The sequence below is a fragment of the Morus notabilis genome, unplaced genomic scaffold (assembly GCF_000414095.1).
Source record: "Morus notabilis unplaced genomic scaffold, ASM41409v2 Scaffold574, whole genome shotgun sequence".
NCBI lineage: Eukaryota > Viridiplantae > Streptophyta > Magnoliopsida > Rosales > Moraceae > Morus > Morus notabilis.
In genome coordinates, this window is record NW_010365017.1 from 248,144 (window position 1) to 264,029 (window position 15,886).

At 36.0% G+C, this 15,886-nt stretch overlaps 1 non-coding gene across 1 annotated transcript; it reads left to right on the forward strand.

Annotated features, from left to right (window-relative positions):
- The first annotated feature begins 3,300 nt into the window (after window positions 1-3,300).
- LOC112093385 lies at window positions 3,301-3,407 on the forward strand. The gene has a single exon (XR_002903023.1). It is a non-coding gene; the product is annotated as a small nucleolar RNA R71 (small nucleolar RNA).
- The last annotated feature ends 12,479 nt before the right edge of the window (window positions 3,408-15,886 follow it).

Genomic DNA, 15,886 nt, shown 5'->3' on the forward strand with positions numbered 1-15,886 from the left:
ATATATAGTATCATGCAACAATCACATAAAAAGAGCTTGACTAGATTTATATAAAAGTTGACAATAAAATATATCAATATGAGAAATTAGAAAAAGATAGAAAAAAATTAATCACTCAAATATATAAACTTTAAAAAACAAATGGAGAATCAAAATTCACTCAAGATCACTTCACATATAGGTTTCTCTCTAACCTCACCAAAGAGAAGAAGATGTCTAAACTTAGGCTAAAAATTAACAATCAAATTATCTTGATAATAACCCTATTTATAGACTTTTGGGTCATGGTAAAAGTAATAATCAGCAACAAAAATAATAAAGAAAATAAGGTTAAAAACGTTTCCTTATTTAATTGTGAATAAAAGTTGATTCGGTAAGGCTGAAAGTAATCTCAGGTGTTTCAAACGGCAGAACAACGGACACAGACGCATCAATTGGCTGAAAAATTCCAAACGGCCGGGACACGTGTCGTACGGAGAGAAGCTGCGAAGAGAAAACGGCCGACGATGCATACTCTGAAACGTGGCACGCTGTGATTAGCGGAGAGGAAAGGTTCTGCACAGATGGAGCCCACGCGGAAGAAAGCCTGAGGCGTGGCGTGCGCTGATTTGCGGAGAAGCAAAGTGGCCGACAGGTGTGACACGTGGCGCGAACTGATTCGGAGACTGCTGCGACGCGGGACCCAAACGGAGAGGATTGAAGAACTGCCTATCGTGCGCGTGGAGGAGACTCGCCCGGGGAGAGAACCGTGCGCGCCAAACGCGCGTGCGCGAGGAAACAGGTGGAGCCCACGCTGAAGAGAGAGAGAGGCTGGCTTACGCGCGCGTGGCAACAACTCGCGACCTGGGCTTGGCGTGGACGAAACGCTCGCGCGGCTGAGTGGGAAACGTGGGGGTTCGCCAGAAAACGCCACGTGGCTCGGCTTGTCGAGCGGCTCGAATGGCTTGGCTCGGCGGCGGCTGACTGACAGCTGGGCTTCATTTTCATTTTCTTTAGTTTTGACCCAAATGTCTTATTTCCCTACAAAACAAATTAAATTAAATTAAAATCAAATACTTTCACAAAATATTAATTCCACAAAAATATTTAATTAAAACTTAATTTATTTAGCAATTATGAACAATTTAGGTGCATATTCATGCACTTAAACTAGATCAAAACCTACAAAGCCACCAAGCACTCAAACAAAATGTCAGAAAGAAATCAGAGAATGATATCAAAACCACTTCAGTCATAATTTCAGAGTCGTATGTGTGTGCACCAAACCGTATCCCTCTTACCACAGTCCATAACACAAATAGCATCGTAAAACTCACCAAGAAAAAGTCTCAACTCCATTTTCCTCACGGGTGTTAGAAATATTTTAATGCAAATAGTTTTCACTCATGGAGTTGGAAGTCAATCAATCAACGCTTAAATGAGGGAAGGCAATTTAAGGACAAGCTAATAAACAAACATTGATCAAATGATAGAGAAATCAAATATTTGGAACAATCCATCACTCAAACTATAAACAAGCTTTCGGGATTTCATTCTGGTCAAGAGGAAGATCTCATAAACAAACAAAGAGCCGAAAAATACAAACAAATATACACAAACTTTTTTTTTCTTTTCTTTCTTTTTTTCTTTTTTTTTATTTTTTTTAGGCAAGAGACAACATATATTTGACGAAGCTGATGTAGTAAGGCATTCTTTTGACTGACTGCTATGCAGCACAAGATGTGGGTGCAACCAAACTACGTAAACATTGGTGATAAAATGATGCTCTTGCTCTTTTTTCTTTTTTTTCTTTTATTTTTTTTATTTGTTATTTTTTGGAAGAAAATTAAAAGAAAAATGATAAATATTTACAACACATGACTCAATTCTAAAAATTATTCCTAACCAGAAATCATCCCTCAAGTAAATATCACAAGTCAAGTAAAGGTGCTCCATTAATGACTCAACTAACTCAAAAGATCAATGAAAGTTCAAAAAGTTATTTTCTCAATTCTCACAACTCACCAAAAATGAAAAACTTAAACTCGGGAGTTTTTCTCAACTAAATGTGTTAACAACCATCTTACCACAAGGTTTGGCATGTGCTCAAAAAGAACTCTGAAAATCACTTCTTCGGTAATCAAGATAGTAAAAACTGACTCAAACTGAACATTTCAAAATCACACCCAGATAACTTTGCAAAAATTTTGATCCAAAATAACAACAAGACAAAAATTAATCTCACGCATGAATATGCTCACCACCCCCAACCCAAAATCAGACAGTGTCCTCAATGTCTAAAAATATATGCAATATGAAGAAGACAGAGAAAGAGAATACCTGGATGATGAACATTGGAACTAAGCCGAGCCTCCTAAACTGATTCTCCAAAACACAAACAAATATAAAATCACACAAAATCAAACCAAAAATAAAAGCACACAAATCACACCAAACGAAACAAAGAACAAAAATATGATACAAAAGTGTTGGAAGCAAACTCCTCAAGAGGTTTGCGCCATATGTTGGCCCTTTGGGTTTGACTGAGCTTGTGAAAGGAACTTGCCGCATTCTTGAACAGCCAAAGCTCCAGTCAGCTTCGTGATTTGACTCTTCATCTCTTTACTTTCTTCCACCATTTGCGTGAATAGTGACTCAAACTTCTGATTCGTCTTACTCTGCGCCTCCATGAAAGATTGCAATGTGTTCTCAAGAGAACTCTTTGGCTGTTGCGCATTGTATTGAGGTGCAGAATACGCCTTTGGTGGTTGCGGCTGGTGCTCCGTTCTCCCTTTTCCTCCTGTTGGGTGTGCTTGGTTAGAATCTCTCCAACTGAAGTTTGGATGGTTCCTCCAACCAGGATTGTATGTGTTAGAGAAGGGTTTGTTGAAAGTCCCTAAGGCATTACATTGCTCCTCGTAAACCCCTCTCATTTCACCATAAGTAGAACAATCCTTAGCTAGATGTTCCACCCCACCACAAACAAAGCATGGCTCATGTGTCTCTGCCCTTGCGACCGTGTAGATTCATCTACCTTCTTTGCCTTTGAGGGCCTCGATTTGCCTTGTCAAAGATTCGACTTGGGCTTTGAGGTTGTCCTCCTCCCTTAATTGATAGATTCCAACCGGTCGGGACCTATTGGTGCTGTCAGTAGCACTAGGTCCGGTCCAAGTGTGGGCTTTTTCGGCTAACTCGTTAAGATACTCAAAAGCCTCCTCGGGATCCTTTTGGAGAAACTCACCATTGCACATCATCTCCACAAATTGGCGCTCTCGAATCGTACGTCCTTCGTAGAAATAACTGATGAGGCGCCAACTCTCGTAACTATGGTGAGGACATTGATTTAACAGATCCTTGAACCGTTCCCAAACTTGATACAGAGTTTCATTATCCTTCTGGGTAAAGGTCGAGATCTGTCGCTTCAGACCATTGGTCTTATGGTGAGGGAAATACTTGTTGAAAAATGTTGTTGTCATTTCTTCCCAAGTTCCAATAGACCTAGGTCGCAGAGAATACAACCAGCTTTTAGCCTTGTCCTTCAAAGAGAAAGGAAAGAATTTCAATCGCACAGAGTCTGCGGCTTCAGCTCGGTTGTAAAAAGTTACCACTACTTCTTCAAACTCCCTAATATGCACGTATGGATTCTCGCTCTCTAACCTGTAAAAGGTCGGCAAGAGTTGGATCATGCCCAGCTTGAAATCTAAATTCGGCATATTAGGGGGAAACATTAAGCATGATGGTGTGGCCATACGTGTAGGGTGAAGATAATCGTTCAACGTCTTCTGCTGGACCTCCTCATTTTGAGCCATCGCGAACGGATTTGCACTGCTAATGAGGCTGGGGTCGAAGGGGGACTGGACGTGTGGGAAGAAACTTCACTAGGGTTTTCCGGTCTTCTTACAAATCTCCCTAAGTCGTCTCTATAACGATTCATTCACTCTACAACGTTTCACTTTTTTTTTTCAATTTTTGATTTTTTTTTGTAACAAAGAAAACAATAATGTAGAACCGCGAATCGCAACCCCCAAGAGTGCTCCCATGAAAGATTGGTGGGGCGAAGCCTCCTTAAAAACCAACCTCCTAGACAGAGCAACATTCCCAGGAAAGACTAGTGGCGTAGAACGCTAACAGGAACCAGCCTCCTAGACAGAATTCCCTTAGTTTGTACTTTCTAACGTTTCCACAAAACTGCTTGAAAATTTATTAAATTTTATGACTTATTTTATGAGATGTTAAATGTTAGATATTAGTACCCTAAGTTAATACTATTCTAAAACCTAAGGTTACACAAATTATGAGAAATTAAAAGTCCTAATTTAATGTCTAAATTGGTCACTTAAGAGTCACAACCTAAGAATTAATATTATTTATGAATGAAAATAATAATAATAATAATAAGTAAAAATAAAAAAATAAAAAAAATAATTCTAGGCAATTAATAATAATAAGAAACGGAATTAAAAGAAAAGAGTTAAAGCTGATGAAGCATGAACAATAAAACTGACAACGAACAAAATGACCAAAATAATATTAATAATAATAAAATATAATAAAGTAAAGAAGAACTAAGAAAAGAAAAGACACAGCAACACGTTTTTAACTAAACACAATGTAACAAAACTTCAAAAACACAGGAACACGACAACTAATTACGGACACAAATAAGTAAATAAAAAAAAATTACGTTTTTTTTTTTTTTTTTCAAAACAAAATAAGACAAAACAAAACCTAACAGACTAATGAAAGAAAACTAAACTAACAACTAAGAGAATGAAAACCAATAACTTGACCAAGAAACACAAACAAGAAAACGTGACAAACAAAAAATAAATAAATAAATAAATAAAGATTAAGTATTTACCTTTTTGGCTAATTATCTACTGAACAATCTTGTTGACGCACTTCTCCGGCAATGGCGCCAAAATTTGATTACGCCCAAACGTGTACAAAACAAGCGGTCAATTGTAGCACAATTAGGACGGTCGATCCCACGAGGAAGTGACAAATCGAACAAGAAACGATTAGCAAATAAAAAGCTTTAGGAGATAAATAATAAAATAAAAATAAAAGAGAATGGAATTTTTGTTGAGAAGTTAAAGTATAAGAAAAATATAGGAGAAAATTATATAATTAAAACCGGTAAGGCGTCGAGATTCTCCTATATGTTTTGTTCACCCGAATGGATTTTGATCATTGAGATTACTCAATTGAAAGTTTCACATCCCAAACTAACAATCAGAAAATATATATTTGAAGAACATGTGAATTAAAATGTATTCGAGTGAGTAAAATTCTTACGTTTAGTATTAGAAAAAATCATCTTAAGAGAAATCTAAGAGCGACAATATACAATTGGCAATATTGCAGTAAAAGACTACGCATAAAATAATATCTATCAATATATAGTATCATGCAACAATCACATAAAAAGAGCTTGACTAGATTTGTATAAAAGTTGACAATAAAATATATCAATATGAGAAATTAGAAGAAGATAGAAGAAAATTAATCACTCAAATATATAAACTTTAAAAAACAAATGGAGAATCAAAATTCACTCAAGATCACTTCACAGATAGGTTTCTCTCTAACCTCAACAAAGAGAAGAAGATGTCTAAACTTAGGCTAAAAATTAACAACCAAATTATCTTGATAATAACCTTATTTATAGACTTTTGGGTCATGGTAAAAGTAACAATCAACAACAAAAATAATAAAGAAAATAAGGCTAAAAACGTTTCCCTATTTAATTGAAATTTACAAGGCTTTATTTAGTGAGTAAAAGTTGATTCGGTGAGGCTGAAAGTAATCTCAGGTGTTCCAAACGGTAAAACAATGGACACAAATGCATCAATTGGCTAAGAATTCCAAACGGGTGGGACACGTGTCGCACGGAGAGAGGCTGAGAAGAGAAAACGGCCGACAGATGCATCAACTCCGACACGTGGCACACTGTGATTCACGGAGAGGAGAGGTTCTGCACAGATGGAGCCCACGCGGAAGAAAGCTTGACGCGTGGCGTGCGCTGATTTGCGGAGAAGCAAAGTGGCCGACAGGTGCGACACGTGGCACGAACTAATCCGGAGGCTGCTACGACGCGGGACCCACGGGGAGAGGATTAAAGAACTACCTGACGTGCGCATGGAGGAGACTCGCCCGGGGAGAGAACCGTGCGCGCCAAACGCGTGTGCGCGAGGGAACAGGTGGAGCCCACGCTGAAGAGAGAGAGAGAGGCTGGCTTACGCGCGCGTGGCACCAGCTCGCGACCTGGGCTTGGCGTGGACGAAATGCTCGCGCGACTGAGTGGGAAACATGGGGGTTCGCCAGAAAATGCCACTTGGCTCGGCTTGTGGAGCGGCTCGAATGGCTTAGCTTGGCGGCAACTGACTGACGGCTGGGCTTCATTTTCATTTTCTTTAGTTTTGGCCCAAATGTCTTATTTCCCTACCAAATAAATTAAATTAAATTAAAATCAAATACTTCCACAAAATATTAATTCCATGAAAATATTTAATTAAAACTTAATTTATTTAGCAATTATGAACAATTTAGGTGCATATTCATGCACTTATCAGTTCCAAAACTGAGTAAAAGAGAACTAAGTGTTTGTGGTCCTTGTCAACTCGACAAACAAACATGGACAAAGCACAAGGGATTGCAACAGATAAGTACAACGAAGATTATGGAATTGCTACATATGGATCTTATAGGTCCTATACACATGGAGAGCATTGCAGGTAAGAGTTATATCTTTGTGTGTGTTGATGATTTCTCTAGGTTCACTTGGGTGGATTTTATTAGAGAGAAATCAGATACATTTGTTGTTTTCAAAAATTTGTGTAAAAAATTAAAAAATGAGAAAAGTTGCAATATAGGCAAAATAATCCGAATAAAAAGTGATCATGGTAAAGAATTTGAAAATACCATTTTCGGTGAATTTTGTGATGAACATGGGATTGCACATGAGTTTTCAGCTCCTAAAACTCCTCAACAAAATGGGGTAGTTGAAAGGAAAAATAGAACAATCCAAGAAATGGGTAGTGTCATGCTAAATTCGAAGAGAAACTAGTTGAGATTCTGGGCAGAAGCAGTGAATACAGCATGCTACACAACAAACCGTGTTCACTTGAGAAAATGTACCTTAATGACACCTTACAAAATTTGGAAAGGTAAGAAACCAAATCTCAAATATTTTCATGTTTTTAGATGTGTGTGCTATATCTTACATGACCGTGAAAAATTGGGAAAATTTGAGGCTAAAAGTGATGAAGGTGTGTTTCTAGGGTATTCCATGAGTAGTCGCGCATATCGTGTATACAACATGAGAACACAAACTACCATGGAGTCAACCAATGTAGTGTTTGATGATTACAAAGATTTGTCTAAATTTTCCAGGGAAGAACAGATCACCTCTTTTACTGACATAACTGGAAATGCAGAAAGAAAAAATAATGCTCATCACTCTGGAGACAAACATGTTACAGACAATGTTGCAACAGATTCTGTGACAGACGAAACAGCAGAAAATGAACCGAGTACAGAAAATGTTGTTTCTGCAGAATTTGATGTTGCGGATCCAGTAAGAAGAATGCCATCTGCAAGGGTTCAGAAAAATCATCCTCCAGAGAAGATTATTGGAGATCTTAAGGAAGGAATCCGAACAAGAGAGCAACCAAGAAAGAGGTATGATAAAATAGTTAGGTATGTTTGTTTTACCTCTCAAATTGAGCCTAAAAATATCAAAGAGGCTTTGCTTCATGATGAGTGGATTAATGCAATGCAGGAAGAATTAGAGCAATTTGTTAGAAATGATGTGTGGACTCTTGTGCCCAGACCAAAAGATTCAAATGTTATTGGTACTAAATGGATTTTTAAAAATAAGTCGGATGAATTTGGTACAATTGTTAGAAACAAAGCAAGGTTAGTTGCACAAGGGTACACACAGGTTGAAGGCATAGACTTTGATGAAACTTTTGCACCAGTTGCTAGGCTTGAATCTATTAGATTACTCTTGTCTATTGCGTGTCTTCTAGATTTCAAACTCTATCAAATGGATGTAAAAAGTGCTTTAATAAATGGTTTTTTGAATGAGGAAGTTTATGTTGAACAACTAAAAGGCTTTGAAGATCCTCATCATCCTGATTATGTGTTTCAATTAAAAAAGTGCTCTCTATGGTTTAAAGCAAGCTCCCCGGGCATGGTATGAAAGATTAACAAATTTTTTAATTGAAAATGGATACAAGAGAGGGGGAGTAGATAAAACTTTGGTCATTAAACAATTTAAGACTGGCGTGATTATTGCTCAAATTTATGTTGATGACGTTGTTTTTGGATCTACTTCACAAGTCAAGATTGATGACTTTGTTAATCAAATGAAGAAAGAATTTGAGATGAGTCTGGTTGGAGAACTAACTTATTTTCTAGGATTGCAGGTGAAACAAGAGCATGATGGGATTTTTATCTCACAATCAAAATATGCAAACAACCTAGTAAAAAGTTTTGGCCTAGACAAAATCAAAGATATGAGAACTCCAATGGGATCCACAGTTAAATTAATCAAGGATGAAGGAGGAGTTTCAATTGATCCAAATCTTTACAGGAGCATGATTGGTAGTCTACTCTATCTCACAGCAAGTAGACCTTATATTTATTTCAATGTTGGTGTGTGTGCTAGGTACCAGGCAGACCCAAAGGGACGGTAAATTACGGCATTTGGTATTCAAAGGACACAAATTCTAATCTTGCAGGTTATAGTGATGCAGATTAGGCTGGAAATGCATATGATAAAAAAAGCACAACTGGCGGATGTTTCTTTTTAGGAAACAACATGGTTTCATGGTACAGTAAGAAACAGAATTCAATCTCCCTATCCACGGCAGAAGCAGAATACATAGCGGCAGGAAGTTGTTGTACACAATTGTTGTGGATGAAACAAATGCTTAAAGATTATGGTATCCTACAAGATACTTTAAGTGTTTATTGTGACAATACAAGTGCAATAAACATTTCAAAGAATCATGTAGAGCACTCTAGAATGAAACACATTGATATTCGATATCATTTTATTCGAGATTTGGTTTATAAGAAAATAATTGTTGTTGACTATGTTGCAACAGAGAAACAACTGGCTGACATTTTTACCAAGGCTCTTGATGCAATAAAGTACGAGTCTATGAGAAAAGCTCTGGGTTTATGTGTTCTGTAAGTATAATTCATGATTAGTTATGTTCAGTTTGATAATTTGGAATTTGATTTTCTCAATATTTTAAAATTCTTATGTGAACCATTGTCCTCTTTGCACGATTTCTCAGCAACTTATCTAGAACATTGATTTTAAGCACAATAATTAATCGATTTTGAATTTTCTGTGACTTGGGATTAATCTCCATTCCTGAATTCTGATCATCTTGATTTTAGAAAGAAAATATGCAGGCAATCTTATATATATAAAAAGAGGGGAGGGGGAACTACCTACATCTTGTGTGAAGCTATCCTTGAGTAATCTGGGCCTATGTATCACCAATATGTAGAGGACGATCTACCATGAGAAAAGAGCTGCCATGATGCTAGAGTGAAAGGCCCCAAAAATATTAAAAACCTGGACGATGATTAGATGAACAGGTAATTTGAACAGGCTATGTCTTGTCCAGATATTAGAATGCTAAGATAAATGTTCAAAGATGAATTTGAAAGAAATTTTTACACACACACACTTGGTTCATATTTAAATTTTAATATATTGAGAAATTCTAAATAGTACATATTTGATATTTGAACATAACTTTGAATTAATATTGCTCTAAGCATATATAGTTCATAGCTTTTTCCTTAAATATATATATATATGTATATTTTAAAACAAAAATAAAATAAATAAAAATAAAATAAAATAAAACCAAATCTCAATTTTTCAGAAAAGAGGGATTTTTATTTGTTATATCCTCTCAAATTCAGTTATCAAGGTGTTTTGGTTTAAAGAGAGTTTGCTCTAACCTTTCTTCATTTTTTTCTCCTCAAAATTGTTTCTTCTTTATGTTGTTTCTCTGTCGCCTTGAGAATTCGTTGCTGCCATAGAGAAACTTTGCCACCATGGAAGATCTTACGAAGCCCAGTCATCTTCTTCAAGCTCTTCCGAATATGATGTAAGTCTATCGCCACCCTTTCGCATTTCAACACAGCCGTCGTCTTCGTCATCGCCGCCATCTTCACAATCACAAGAGTCATTTTTTCCGGAGCCGATTGCAATTTTTGATCCTCGTCACGAGGGAGTTTCTTTGTCAAAGGCGATTGTGGTCTTCGACCCAATCTTTGCCGCAAAAATGAAGTCTCCTGGGGAATCATCTTCTCCATTTCAGCACGTTCCATTCAAAGGAGAATCTACACCCTCTAGCTCCTCTGCTCCTTAGAAAAGGAAAAGGCTTCTTTTCAAAGATGCAGGGCTAGTCCAGAAACGGGTTAGAATCACTCGGAACACTCTAAACCCGCAAGATACGGCGTCAAATCCAGAACAGGTGGAGGTCAAAAAGTAAAAGAAGAACTTTGTTGAAAAAGTCTTTCACGCCAAAAAGACTTTTGCTAAAAAATCTGTTCCCGCCAAGTCTGATTCTCCTAAGAAGAAGACAAAATCTACGAGGACCCACGCCTCAAAAATAAAGCAAGTCCACAAACATTCCACTCGGAAGAAGTCAAATTTTTCTGTTGAAGAACCCGTTGCAACATCATCTGCAACAAAGAGTACTCGTTCTACAGGTCGGTATGTTCTCTCCAAAGCCTTTTCCAAGAAATTTTATTCTGAGAAAAACAAAGAAACATGGAATTTGATCTGTGGAAGAAAGATTTTGTCTGAGAGATATATACATTGGGGTAACTATAAGGAGATTCAAGAATTTGTTATAGAAAAACTCACTTCAACTAAGATGTTAGGTACAATTTCTAAGGCTAGTTCTTATTCGAGTACTCTCATCTATAAGTTCTATGCTAATTTGGATCCAGAAATTGCTAATCCTAAATCCCCACGGTATTGTCTCATATATGTGAGAAATAATGTTTGTCATTTTTCTCCATCGATCATCAATAAATATTTGGGTTGTCCAAACCTTAAGTCTGACTGGGCCAGGGAGCTAGATAGAAATGAGGATATGAATCTTGTTGCATCAGAACTCACAGGAAAAAATACTAAATGGTCTAGACTTCTTCGGTCTGTAGAGCTCACTATCAAATATTCAGTTCTTCACAAGATTGCTTTAGCAAACTGGCTTCCTTCGTTGCATCCTACCACTATCACAAGAGATTTGGCATTGTTATTATATCTCTTGGGTACAGGTACTGGTTTTGATATAGGCAGGCACATCTTTGAAGTGATCGTTACGTATGCCAATGCTCCGGTAAGTACAAAAATACTTCCCTTTCCATGCTTAATCCATGCAATTCTCACTTCACAAAAAGCAGACCTCATTGAAGACACAAACTCAAGTGTCCAACCACGAGCCCTATGAAGATTTCACCAAAGCTGTTGAAAGGAGAACACATAGATGACATCAAGGGGGAGCAAGTTGCTTCAACACCTGTTGCAACAGGTGATCACAACCAAATCTACAAGTTTCTTTCTTCTGAGTTACAGAAGGTTCGGCTCTAAAAACAGCAGCTCGCTGAAGAACAACTTCGTCTTTCTGCCAAAGAGACAGAGATTCTGGCATTACTGGCTTCTTTTCATCCAACTTCTTCTTCAACTGCTCTTGTTCCTTCTCCTACACAAGGTTCTGCATCATTGACAGTTGATTACTTTGACCATTCTTTTTGTCAAAAAGGGGGAGTAGAAGTGGGTAGTTTTTTAGTTAGTTTTTAAGTTCAGGGGGAGTCTTCCTTAGGTTTGGCTTATGATTATAGACTTTACAAAAACTATTCTGTTTTAGTTTCTGTTGTTTAAGTTTTGCCAAAACAATGCCAAAGGGGGAGATTGTTGGGATTTTTCCCGAATTTTGTATTGATTGATAGGATTTGTTTTCCGAATTTTGTATTGACTCTATTGGTTTTGTGATTGGCATTATTTTGGGAATGTTTGGCTGGTTAATTGGGGTTGAAATTAGATGTGCAGCTGGCAAGATCTTTATGGAAGTTTTATGAAAGAACTGGAAACTTATTTTAGTTTCTATTTTTGAAAGTCAACTTTTGATCCAAAGATGGTAGGTTGATTTGATTGATTTTTTATGGAGATTTCATAGCTGTATGATCTGCCTTTGTTTTCCAAGAACGTGTCCAGGTTCATATTACAGTTTTGGGAAGGTTTCAGCAGAAAGGAAATTGATACGGATTGGATTGGAAAAAGTCGACCATGACAGCTATGTTACAGTTATTGTTATAATAAGGATCTGCAACAGATTTGATTCAGCGATTTATTTTGAAGAGGTCGACAAGCTGTTTTCCTTCTGCCTATTTATTCAAAGAGTCTCTTAGTTTATTGTACACCTTTTGATGAAGTTATTGCTGAGTTTTGTGAGAGGTGAGCACTTGTATTCAAGAGAGATAATTTGAGTATTTTTTAGAGAAAAACTTTGTTGGAGAGATTCCAATACTAAAAAGTCGATGGGATCTCGCTGTTCTAGTCCATTAGGAAATTGCAAGTTCATAGGCGTCTTCTTAGGGAATGAGTCTCGGGTAGATTAAGACCAATTGAATTGTAAAAGAATTCTTAGTGGATTGTTCATCAACTGGGCGTGACCCCGCGGAGTAGGGTGTTACCGAACCGCGATATCATTTCTCATGTGTTCATTTATTTTACGTGTGTTCATTATACTTATTATCTTATAAGACTCTAACCGTTACTTTCAATTTCCACCTAAAATAATTACTTCAAAAAAAGAATCAGTTAGGACTAAATTAAAAATCGTTTCCAGGGGTACCACCTGTTTCTCTATATTTGTAGCAGCCACATATGAGATCCACATAACTTTTCTTTACAATTTAATACTGTTATCTATTGAAGAGAGAAAAAAAAATTATATATATATATGAATTACAAGTAGCTATAGACATGTCATTATTTATTCAAGAAAATCGAGAAATTATCATCTAAAGCAGTTTGAAAGGAAAAAAAAAATTACAACTTTGAATAATTTTTGTTCTTATTAGAAACATTCAAAGAACTATAATCTCACCAATAATTAGCAACTTTGAACCATAATCACTTAACCAAACTATTTATACATCCTCCAAAAAAAAAAAAATCTGGGAATTGCTACAAACTCATCTTTATACAATCATTACCAATAAACACCAAGAATTAGCAGCTAAATAAGGTGAAACAGAAAGATACGCAATATTAACAAAAGAAACATGTCGTAAAAGCAACACATGAAAAGAAAAAGAAGATTCTAAAATGCAAAAAAAAAAAAAAAAAAAAAAAAAAGAGAGAGAGAGAGAGTACCTGTGTCTGAGACTTTTCCAAATTGCCATGCAAAGAAGCAGAGATCTGTGGCTGAAATGAGAAATCAGAATGTAGAGAATTTAATGGGTTTGATTTGGTGCATGGCTGGCTTAATTTCTTCAGAGTTTAATTGCAGAACAAAAACGGTCGGAGTTGGAAGAGATCAGAGACTTCGGAGAATACTAAAAATGCACTTGAAAACACTTTTAAGATTGAATTCCCATTTACAGAAACTTTGTATTGCTCATGCATAACGGTTTGTTTTCTGAGAAAGTTTACAGCTTGAACTAGGCTGGTAGGTTTCTTGCTTCTCAAGAAACCTTTTTTGGAAATTGGGAAAGTGAAAATTTTAATGAAGAGAAAATTGGTGCACTGTAAAAAGATAAAGACATAACCCTTTATAGCAAGGGTAAAAGAGAGGAAAAAAAATTAAATTGTTTTATTTTTGGATTAATTATTATTCTTTAAGGGATTAATTTGGTAGTTAATGTTACGATAGCAGAACAAGAAAGAACAGAATTTGTTAAAAAAAAACGACAAATATGCCAAAAAGAGTGAGAAACGACAACTATTAGAATAATGGCAGGACCCAAATCTTAGGTTAAAAGATAAAATTATTGAATTTACTAAAGTGCATGAGTCTAAGCTTTAACCTTTTATTAGTGATTAATATTCTTTTAATTAATATAATTATTTAACTAAAAATTGTATTAATTAATAATTAAAGTTAAAAATCCAGACTCATACACTCTAAAGAATTTCTCTCTTTTTTCCATTAGAAAAATCCCAAACTATTAGTTTTTTATTATATTGAGTTGCGGAATGATCCTTAATCTGTGGAGTTCAATCAGTAGGCAACTCAATTAAAAACGGTCATTAGTCGGAAAGCAACAACAATCTAACTTAACGATGACAAAAATAATAAACTCCAATAATGTTAAGTAGAATTATTTTTATAAACGCCTCTGAAATATGTACTCAGTTTTAAAATGCTCCATAATATTTTAAAACAGTTTAAAACGGCTCCTGAAACACGACATCAACGTCTGAAGCGAGACATTAACCACAAAACAAGTACAAAATAAGAAACGACAAAATCATCAAAGTTCAAAAGGATACATAAAGAGAATAAGGCGGCAATGCGCATGCAACGCCAACGGTTTTAAGCTACAAGAACTAGAAAAAGGAACAAAAAACTGAAAACGACGTAATCCTTGAGAAACAACATAAAAACTATTTCAGAAAAGACAACTACTACTAATTAAAATGACAAAAAAAAAAAAACAAAAAAGGACTTCAGTAGTTGTGACGAGAAAACAAAATTCCTCTCTTTCCTTCTGTCTGTCTAGGCTTTCTCTTTTTTTTTTTTCTTTTTTTTTTTTTCCTTTGTGCACCGCTCTCTTTTTTCTTTCGGCCTGGAGTTTGGTGCCTCCCCTTGGCTAGTTGTTGAACCCCCAGTCCTAGAGACGGAGCTCTAGGTCCGATGAAGATGATCATGGTGGTAGTGTCGACTTTGTGGGTAGAGGGGAAGGCTTGGAGGTGGTGGGTTTTCAGTCGATCGACCATGTGATGCACATTGGATCTCTGATGTTCCTACAACCTCGAAATCTCACTCTCTTCATCGCGATGGTCAATGGGATAAAGGTTGATAGATGGGCACTTAACGCCGGTGGGTGGAGTCGCATGGATCTTCATTTGGAGTCACGTAGATGCTTACCAATATATCCTCTATGGTCTTATTTGCCGGCTTATTATCGATAATCTTGTCCGTGTGGCTTGGGACTTATGTTTTATTTTTAGTTTTTATTTGATATAATAAGGCGATGTTTCAACATTTATGTTTTCGTTGTGTGATAACTAAAGTTCCCGTCTCACTTTTTTTTAGTTGTGGTAGGTTTAGTCTGTTAGGTTTAATCTTATACAGTGTTATAAGTGACTCTAATGTTTTGAATCTTTTGTTGATCTCGGTCAAATAATTTTATCCATTGACTAAAATGGTTTGTCAAACTAGTTTTTGTCGTGCTCAATTCGTAATATGCTAAGCCAACCATTTCTTATCGGGTCTCTACACTATTGTTCATCTTTATGCCTCTTTCATCTTTACTAATAGATTCGGTCTTTATTTGTAGTTGAATACCCTTATATTTAGAGTTGTATCAACTTAATTAGTAATAGAATTAAAAAAAGAAAACTACTTAAAGCAGTTGTAAATATACTGAAAGCAAAATAAAAAACGACAATATTGTCAAAAGTGGGTATAAAAAATATTAGAATTAGAAAATCCACGAAAATGATATAATAAACTTAAAAATGAAAATATAAATCATATGCGCTGGATTGTTTGAGAAATGAGATATAGTATTAATTTTATTAGGGTTAATCTTATAAATAATTTTTGAGGTTTACTTTTAATTTTACTTTGGCTTCTGACCTTTAAACGTCTCATAATTAATCGTTAAAGGTTTTTTTTTCCATTTTAGTTTT